General features: G+C 42.9%; 1 pseudogene; it reads right to left on the minus strand.

The window, feature by feature from the left end:
* Positions 1-1920: 1920 nt before the first annotated feature.
* Positions 1921-3424, minus strand: LOC120852248 (annotated as a pseudogene).
* Between the last annotated feature and the right edge of the window lie 5856 nt (positions 3425-9280).

Raw genomic sequence — 9280 nt, forward strand, 5'->3', positions numbered from 1 at the left:
AAAAGCATCAATTCTTCAGCACTCAGCCTTCTTTATGGTCCAGCTCTCACATCCATACATGACTTCTGGAAAAAACATAGCTATGACTAGATGGACCTGTGTTGGCAAAGTAATGTCTCTGCTTTTTAATATGCTGTCTAGGTTGGTCATAGCTTTTCTTCCAAGGAGCAAGCATCTTTTAATCTCTTGGCTGCAGGATGGAGAGGTATATGTCACTTAACCTAACCCCTTCAGTTTAAAGATGAAGGAGTTAAAGTCTAGACTGGTTAAATTATCTAGTCAAAGCTATTCCATTTTTAATAGAATTTCTTTAATGAATGCATATCATTTTAAAAGATGTAATTGACATATATGTACTCAGTTCAGTTCAGTGGCTCAGTCATGTCCGACTCTTTGCAACCCCATGAATCACAGCACGCCAGGCCTCCCTGTCCATCACCAACTCCCGGAGTTCACTCAGACTCGCATCCATCGAGTCAGTGATGCCATCCAGCCATCTCATTCTCTGTCGTCCCCTTCTCCTCCTGCCCCCCATCCCTCCTAGCATCAGAGTTTTTTCCAATGAGTCAACTCTTCTCATGAGGTGGCCAAAGTACTGGAGTTTCAGCTTTAGCATCATTCCTTCCAAAGAAATCCCAGGGCTGATCTCCTTCAGAATGGACTGGTTGGAACTCCTTGCAGTTATGTATTAGATGTACACATATGTTTAAGGTGTACCATATGTTGATTTCATACATGTATATATTACAATATGATTATCACCATAGCTTAAGCTACTATCTTTATTATGTCACATAATGATGAGATTTCTGATCTAGTCTTTAGAAATGTTGAAGTTTATGATACAGTGTTGTTAACTATAATCACAATGCTATAACTTAGATCTCCAGAACTTATTCATCTTCCACCTACAAGCTTATATCCTTTGACCAACATCTTCCCAGTTTCCCTAATCATAGCCCCTGGCAACCTCCATTCTATTCTCTGTTTCTACAAGCTCAGTTTTTTTCTTTTTTTGTTTTACAGTCTGCATATAAGTGATATCATACAGTATTTTTGTCTTTCTCTCTGTCTGACTTATCTTACTTAATGTAATGCCCTCAAGGTCAGTCTAGCGGTCTGTTTTTTCCATTCTACTAAGCAGAATCTTCAAAATGCCATAATTGTTTTTTCTTAAGCTAAGTTACATTTTTGAGCAAAGTTTTTTACAAGTTTCTAAAGTAAGCACCTTAAAAATATGAGGTCTATCTTTTGTCTTTTTAGTAGTGCTATTGAGTTCAGAATAGCAGTATGATGCTCATGATTATAGCTTCAGTTTCCTGGTCTGAGTTTCTCCAGGTCCACCTATACAAATTAAAATCATGGACTTGCTGGAACTTGACACGTGATTCTCAGTGTGCAAGGGTGAGTTCTTCATCACTAGTGGGGAAGAAAGGACAAGACAATGCGTACTGAAAGTGCCATTAATTTTCTGCACAAAAGACAGCATATGTAGACTGAATCTCACGGAGGAAAGAAACTGCACTGTCTCTGTTTCATACTTCCATGCTGCTACTGCTACTACTGCTAAGTCGCTTCGGTCGTGTCCGACTCTGTGAGACCCCATAGACAGCAGCCCACCAGGCTCGCCCGTCCCTGGGATTCTCCAGGCAAGAACACTGGAGTGGGTTGCCATTTCCTTCTCCAGTGTGTGAAAGTGAAAAGTGAAAGTGAAGTCGCTCAGTCGTGTCCGACTCTTAGCGACCCCATGGACTGCAGTCCACCAGACTCCTCCATCCGTGGGATTTTCCAGGCAAGAGTACTGGAGTGGGGTGCCATTGCTTCGGGTTACACGTGCTTTAATTGGCTTCCTGGGGGTCCCGGAGGCTGCTCTCCAGGCGGAGGCGTTAGGATGGGCTCTCCTGCAGCGGGCCCCCCACACTAGCCCTGCAGACTCTCTGGAAGGGCCGTGTCCTCCTCCAGGCCGCCGGTGCCCTCCACGAGTTCCCGTAGGTGATCTCCGTGAATGGCCGCAACCCGAGCAGCTCCACAATGTCGGCCCGCTCCAGCACCTCCTTCTCCAGCTGCCTCCTGCCCACCTTGTCCACCTGCTGCTGCAGCGCGTGAGCAGGTCCAGGGGGTGTGCATGCGCTGAGCCGATGAGCCGCCGCACCTCCTCGTCTATGAGCTGGGCCGTGGCCTCGCTGAAGGGCTTCTCCACCAGCGCCTCACCTGGCCGCGGGAGATGGAAGGACACCTGGCCCAGATTCTCGCTCATCCCCAACTGCACGATCTGGGCATAGGCGCTCTGGTTGACCTTCCTCAGGTAGTCCTGGGCCCCCGTGGTGACCCGCCCGAAGAACAGCTAGCTGCTCAGCCACGCCACAGCCCAGCATGGCGCACATGCGGTCAAAGAGCTGCTCCCGTGTGTACAGGTACTGCTCTCTGGGCAGACACTGGGCATAGCCAAGCCCCTTGCCCCGGGGGGACAATGGACACCTTGAGCAGGGGGTCTGCATGTTCTAGGAACCAGCCCACCACTGCATGGCCAGCCTGTGGTAAGCCACCATCACCTTCTCGCCAGGCTGCAGGACCTGTGTCTTCTTCTCAAGGCCTCCAGTGACCCTCTCAATGGCCTGCTCGAAGTGCTTCTCCCTGACAGAGGGGTTTGGGTGGCGATCAGGGAGGCTTCGTTGCAAACATTAGAAATATCAGCACCTGTGAAGCCTGGAGTGAGGGCTGCAAGCTTCCTTGCCAGGGCATCCTTGCTGAGGCTCTCGTCCAACTTGAGTGGACACAGGTGGACCCTGAAGATAGACGACCTGCCTTTGATGTCCAGGGGGCCAATGTAAATCTGACGGTCGAAGCGGCCCAGCCACATCAGGGCTGGGTCAAGGACGTCAGGGCGGTTGGTGCCGGCCAGCACGATGACGTTCGTGGTAGAGTTGAATCCTTCCATCTCCATGAGCAGCTGTTTCAGGGTGTTCTCCTGCTCACTCGGCCAACTGCATCAATCTCATCAACAAACAAGATACAGGAAGCATTTTTCCAGGCCATTGCAAACATGTCAGGAACCCGAGCTGGGCCAACACCAACAAACATCTCCAGGAACTCAGACCCATTCACGGTGATGAAGGGCACGCCAGCCTCCCCCGAGGTTGCCTTGGCGAGAAGCGTCTTGCCGGTACTGGGAGAACCTGTGAGCAGGGCTCCCCTTGGAATTTTGGCCCCAAGGTCCTGGTACTGTTTGGGGTTCTTCAGGAAATTCAGACTCCATGATATCCAGCTTGGCTTCTTCGCAACCAGCCACATCTGCAAACCGCACACCGATGTCATCCTTGATGATCTTGGCTATTGTCTCACCACTGCTGAAGAGGCCCCCTCCTCGCCCACCATGCCCAGCCCCCATTGGACCCCTCCTCATGGCACAGAAGATGCCAATCATACTTACTTACTTACTTACATGGATTATTATAAATGTTACTTTAACCTGATCCTTCCCCACCCCCCACCCCCCAGTGAAGTATAAAGCATGGAGATAGCAGATTATCAAAAAAGTATTTTAGAACATATCTACCAAGACTGGGTCATGGGGTAAGGAATATAATCTATACAACTTGGAGAAGAATATCTCATGGCCTCTAATGAGATAGAAAATATTAGGAGTAGAAATGGAAAGTCTTGTCTCAACATTGTCCCTTGCACAGAATATACTTCACTAATGTTATTTGAAGAAATTTATATCTCAGAACCATCTTGTAGTCTTAAAGTGAAGTGAAGTGAATTTGCTCAATCGTGTCCGACTCTTTGGGACCCCGTGGACTGTAGCCCACCAGGCTCCTCCCTCCATGGGATTCTCCAGGCAAGAATACTGGAGTGGGTTGCCATTTCCTTCTCCAGGGGATCTTCCCGACCCAGGGATCGAACCTGGGTCTCCTGCATTCCAGGCAGACGCTTTAACCTCTGAGCCACCACCTCATAGTACAATCTTTGACAGCTTGTATGAAAATGATGCATACTATAAGAGCTCTGCATATCCAAGTAATTTTAGAATATGAAAATATTATATATGTGAAGTTTCTACATTGGATCAAAATACCTGAAGACATATGAATTTATCTCTACCAACTCCTAATAGCCATTGAGATGATAGCAAAACATAAAAATAGGAATGAATCAGTAATCATACAAGACAACCTGATAGAAAAAATACTATCATCATATTTGATGAACTTATGGAAGATACAGTGTAGATGAAATCTAACTGATAGTGAAAGTTAATAGTGCTGAAAACCGAGATACACATAGAATAAAAAGTTAATTTTCCCACATAATTCAAGACTCCAAACCATAAAAGAATATCACCTCTACCAAAAGAAGAATTTTAAAGGTTACTGTGAGAAAGAAGCTATCAAATTCTTGGAAATTAGAAATATTAGTATCATAATTTATAAACAAAAAACAATAGGGGGCTAAATTGTTTACTAGTTTTGCTGAAAAAAGGTTATCTGGAATATCAGTATGGATATTCCCAAAATACAGGACAGAAAAATAAATTTATGTGAGACTGGTAAGAGAAAGTATTTTTCAAAAATAATTTTTCACAAGCAGAATCATAAAGAAATACACAAGGAAATGATAGCACATTTCTGTGAACTTAGAAAAGACAATTTGTCAATTAGAAAAGAGCCTATTGATTATTCTAGAATCATAAAGATGAAGTCCTTTAAAAATCTGTCAACACTATTGGTAAAGAAAAAAAATCACAAATTCAGTAGGAAAAAAGGAAGCTACTTGCTAGGAGTAAAAAACACAGACTTTCAGGTGTCTTCTCAGTTACATATGGAAAATAACAACACTGCTCAGAAACTCCAGAGGGGAAAATTGCCAAAACCAAATTTCTGTACTGAAAAAAGAAAAAAAAGAAAACTACCATTCAAATGTAAGGGCAAAATTACATTTTAAGGATTAATAAGCTTTAGATATTTTACTAACTATGCACCCTATGCAATTCTCAAGAATATTCTCCAGCTAAGTGAAAATTAAATTCTAGGAAGTAGAAATCTAAGATATAAAAACTTGTAATGGACAAAGACATTGTGAAACTATCAGTTGATACTATGGGAGTGAATATCATTATTAAAGATTCATTGGCCACATTAGGTATAATATTAAGAAAAGCCACTGAGAGAAAATTCAGTCTGATTTCAACACAACTGTTTGATGATGGAAAACATGAGAGGAAAACTCTACAATACAACAGAGGTCCCCAGCCCTTGTGGCACCAGGGGTCGATTTCTTAGAAGACAATTTTTCCATGGACCAGTGGTACGGGAATGGTTTCAGGATGATTCAAGCACATTAAATTTATTATGCATTTAATTTCTATTTTTATTATATCAGCTTTATCTCAGATCATCAGGCATTAGATCCTGGAGGTTAGGGACCCCTACAATACAGGCCCTATCTGAGTAAAATGAGAGGCTATGAATGCTGATTTTTCAACCCTTAAATATGGAAAATGTAAGTTACAATGTTTGTTAGCATTTTGAATGCAGTCACTTGTATTAGTTGAGAGAACCTGGGCAATGTGTTGGTAAAAAAGCAGGCCCTAATTTCAGGGCCATAAACATAATAAGAATTACCCGGGAACCCAGGCTGGCAAAGACTCTATCTTGAAGCCATCTTATCAAGATGAGACAAGGGTTTCACGGCTGCAGATGCAGAAGGCATGGAAGGGAAAAAAAAGATTGTGAGAAATCACACACTGGCTCCCAAACTGGCTTACAAATACTACAGCCTCTAAGTAACAAATCAAGTCACAGCATCATGCCCACCTTCAAAAAGGCAAGGAGGTATCCCCTATTTACAGGAAGGAAATGTTAAATGTATTTAATACATTGTATTAATATTCAGGAAAATGTATAGACTTTAGTTTCCTTTTAGTAAAAGTAAAATTGTAATAAAGGAAAAGAGACAAAATATTAGAGACATTTCAGTAACTTCCTATCCCCAAAGAAGTAGAGGAAGCTAGCAATATTGTTAAAGAAAGCATTATGTTTTTATGACATGTCTCAACTTCAGTTTATCAGTCAGAAAGAATGACATGAGATTTACGTGGCAGCTCTATATATTTGCATATTCTCATTGTAATTTTTTGAATTTTGAGTGTTTGGGGGTAATTCTAGTTTAGTCAAAATAAAGGTTTTTAAAAATTATTTATTGGTGTATTATTCTTATTGAGGGAATCAATTAGCAAGTTCATTACCTTTTATATGTAGATATGTTTCATTATTTTGCTAGTCAGTTAATTTTACTGTGTTCAGAAGACACACTATTCTAGGTAATTATCACCATCGCATTCTTTTCTAAATTATAAATTTTACTTTAAAATCTAAGTTCATCACTCAGGCTCTGCCCAATGAACTGACTAGGCCAGAAATATAAACACCTATAAGACAAGACAGGTGAGTGATGCAGGTGGTAGGGGCTCTGAAAAACTGGAGGGCAGGTGCCTTATCTTAGAGGAGAAGGGCAACCACTTCATGGCTCCAGCCAACTGCCCTCATGTACAAGTCGTCACCGTGGAGGAATTCAAACCTGTGCTGCCACATTTTCTAATATTTTAGGAGAAGTGAGAGTAGTTTGAAACCTAGCTGTTCTGGGCCTTTATATAGACATGTTTGTCTCCAGGGAATAACAGTCATAAGTTTACAAATAGTATACAGAATGCAGGATAGAAGGGCCACCGCCACAAACCTTTCACTAGTTAACCTGGCCTGACACTTCAGGTCAGTTCAGTCGCTCAGTCGTGTCCGACTCTTTGAGACCCCATGAATCGCAGCACGCCAGGCCTCCCTGTCCATCACCAACTCCCGGAGTTCACTCAGACTCACATCCATCAAGTCGGTGATGCCATCCAGCCATCTCATCCTCTGTTGTGCCCTTCTCCTCCTGCCCCCAATCCCTCCCAGCATCAGAGTCTTTTCCAATGAGTCAACTCTTTGCATGAGGTGGCCAAAGTACTGGAGTTTCAGCTTTAGCATCAGTTCTTCCAAAGAACACCCAGGGCTGAACTCCTTTAGAATGGACTGGTTGGATCTCCTTGCAGTCCAAGGGACTCTCAAGAGTCTTCTCCAACACCACACTTCAAAAGCATCAATTCTTCAGTGCTCAGCTTTCTTCATGGTCCAACTCTCACATCCATACATGACCACAGGAAAAACCATAGCCTTGACTAGACGGACCTTTGCTGGCAAAGTAATGTCTCCGCTTTCCAATATGCTATCTAGGTTGGTCATAACTTTCCTTCCAAGGAGTAAGCATCTTTTAATTTCATGGCTGCAATCACCATCTGCAGTGGTTTGGAGCCCAGAAAAATAAAGTCAGCCACTGTTTCCCCATCTATTTCCCATGAAGTGATGGGACCAGATGCCATGATCTTCGTTTTCTGAATGTTGAGCTTTAAGCCAACTTTTTCACTCTCCTCTTTCACTTTCATCAAGAGGCTTTTTAGTGCCTCTTCACTTTCTGCCATAAGGGTGGTGTCATCTGCATATCTGAGGTTATTGATATTTCTCCCGGCAATCTTGATTCCAGCTTGTGCTTCTTCCAGCCCAGCACTTCTCATGATGTACTCTGCATATAAGTTAAATAAGCAGGGTGACAATATACAGCCTTGACGTACTCCTTTTCCTATTTGGAACCAGTCTGTTGTTCCATGTCCAGTTCTAACTGTTGCTTCCTGAACTGCATACAGGTTTCTCAAGAGGCAGGTCAGGTGGCCTGGTATTCCCGTCTCTTTCAGAATTTTCCACAGTTTCTTGTGATCCACACAGTCAAAGGCTTTGGCATAGTCAATAAAGCAAATAGATGTTTTTCTGGAACTCTCTTGCTTTTTCCATGATCCAGCGGATGTTGGCAATCTGATCTCTGGTTCCTCTGCCTTTTCTAAAACCAGCTTGAACATCTGGAATTTCACGTATTGCTGAAGCCTGGCTTGGAGAATATTGACCATTACTTGACTAGCGTGTGAGATGAGTGCAACTGTGGGATAGTTTGAGCATTCTTTGGTATTGCCTTTCTTTGGGACTGGAATGAAAACTGACCTTTTCCAGTCCTGTGGCCACTGCTGAGTTTTCCAAATGTGCTGGCATATTGAGTGCAGCACTTTCACAGCATCATCTTTTAGGATTTGAAATAGCTCCACTGGAATTCCATCACCTCCACTAGCTTTGTTCATAGTGATGCTTTCTAAGGCCCACTTGACTTCACATTCCAGGATGTCTGGCTCTAGGTGAGTGATCACACCACGGTGATTATCTTGCTTGTGAAGATCTTTTTTGTACAGTTCTTCTGTGTATTCTTGCCACCTCTTCTTAATATCTTCTGCTTCTGTTAGGTCCATACCATTTCTGTCCTTTATCAAGCCCATCTTTGCATGGACATGTTCTCTTGGTATCTATAATTTTCTTGAAAAGATGTCTAATCTTTCCCATTCTGTTATTTCCTCTATTTCTTTGCATTGATCACTGAGGAAGGCTTTCTTATCTCTTCTTGCTATTCTTTGGAACTCTGCATTCAGATGCTTATATCTTTCCTTTTCTCCTTTGCTTTTCACTTCTCTTCTTTTCACAGCTATTTATAAGGCCTCCCCAGACAGCCATTTTACTTTTTTGCATTTCTTTTCCATGTGGATTGTCTTGATCCCTGTCTCCTGTACAATGTCACGAACCTCTGTCCATAGTTCATCAGGCGCTCTGTCTATCAGCTCTAGTCCCTTAAAGCTATTTCTCACTTCCACTGAATAATCATAAGGGATTTGATTTAGTTCATACCTGAACGGTCTAGTGTTTTTCCCTACTTTCTTCAATTTCAGTATGAATTTGGCAATAAGGAGTTCATGATCTGAGCCACAGTCAGCTCCTGGTCTTGTTTTTGCTGACTGTATTCATTCTCCATAGCTTGACAAAGTGCTATTTTGAAAACTCAAATTTCATGAAGTCACTCCTATTCATAACCAGGCAAGGGCTTCCTGCTACTGCAGGAGCAAGGACCAACACTCAATGCACCGCATGGTTTTCGTGGCCTACATCCTGCCTTCCACCCCAGCCTCATCTTTGACTTCTCTCCCTGTAGTTCAGTGTGCTCAGACTTGCTGGCTCTGTTCAGTTTACCAAATATTGTCTCCTTTTTGCTTAATATTATTCCTGGAAGCTTCTAATTGCCACCCTATCCCTTACTAGACCCCCAGGTAATAGCTATACCTCCTTCATATCACATACCCAACATCATTTCCTCA

The sequence above is a fragment of the Oryx dammah genome, unplaced genomic scaffold (assembly GCF_014754425.2).
Source record: "Oryx dammah isolate SB20612 unplaced genomic scaffold, SCBI_Odam_1.1 HiC_scaffold_25, whole genome shotgun sequence".
Classification (NCBI taxonomy): Eukaryota; Metazoa; Chordata; class Mammalia; order Artiodactyla; family Bovidae; genus Oryx; species Oryx dammah.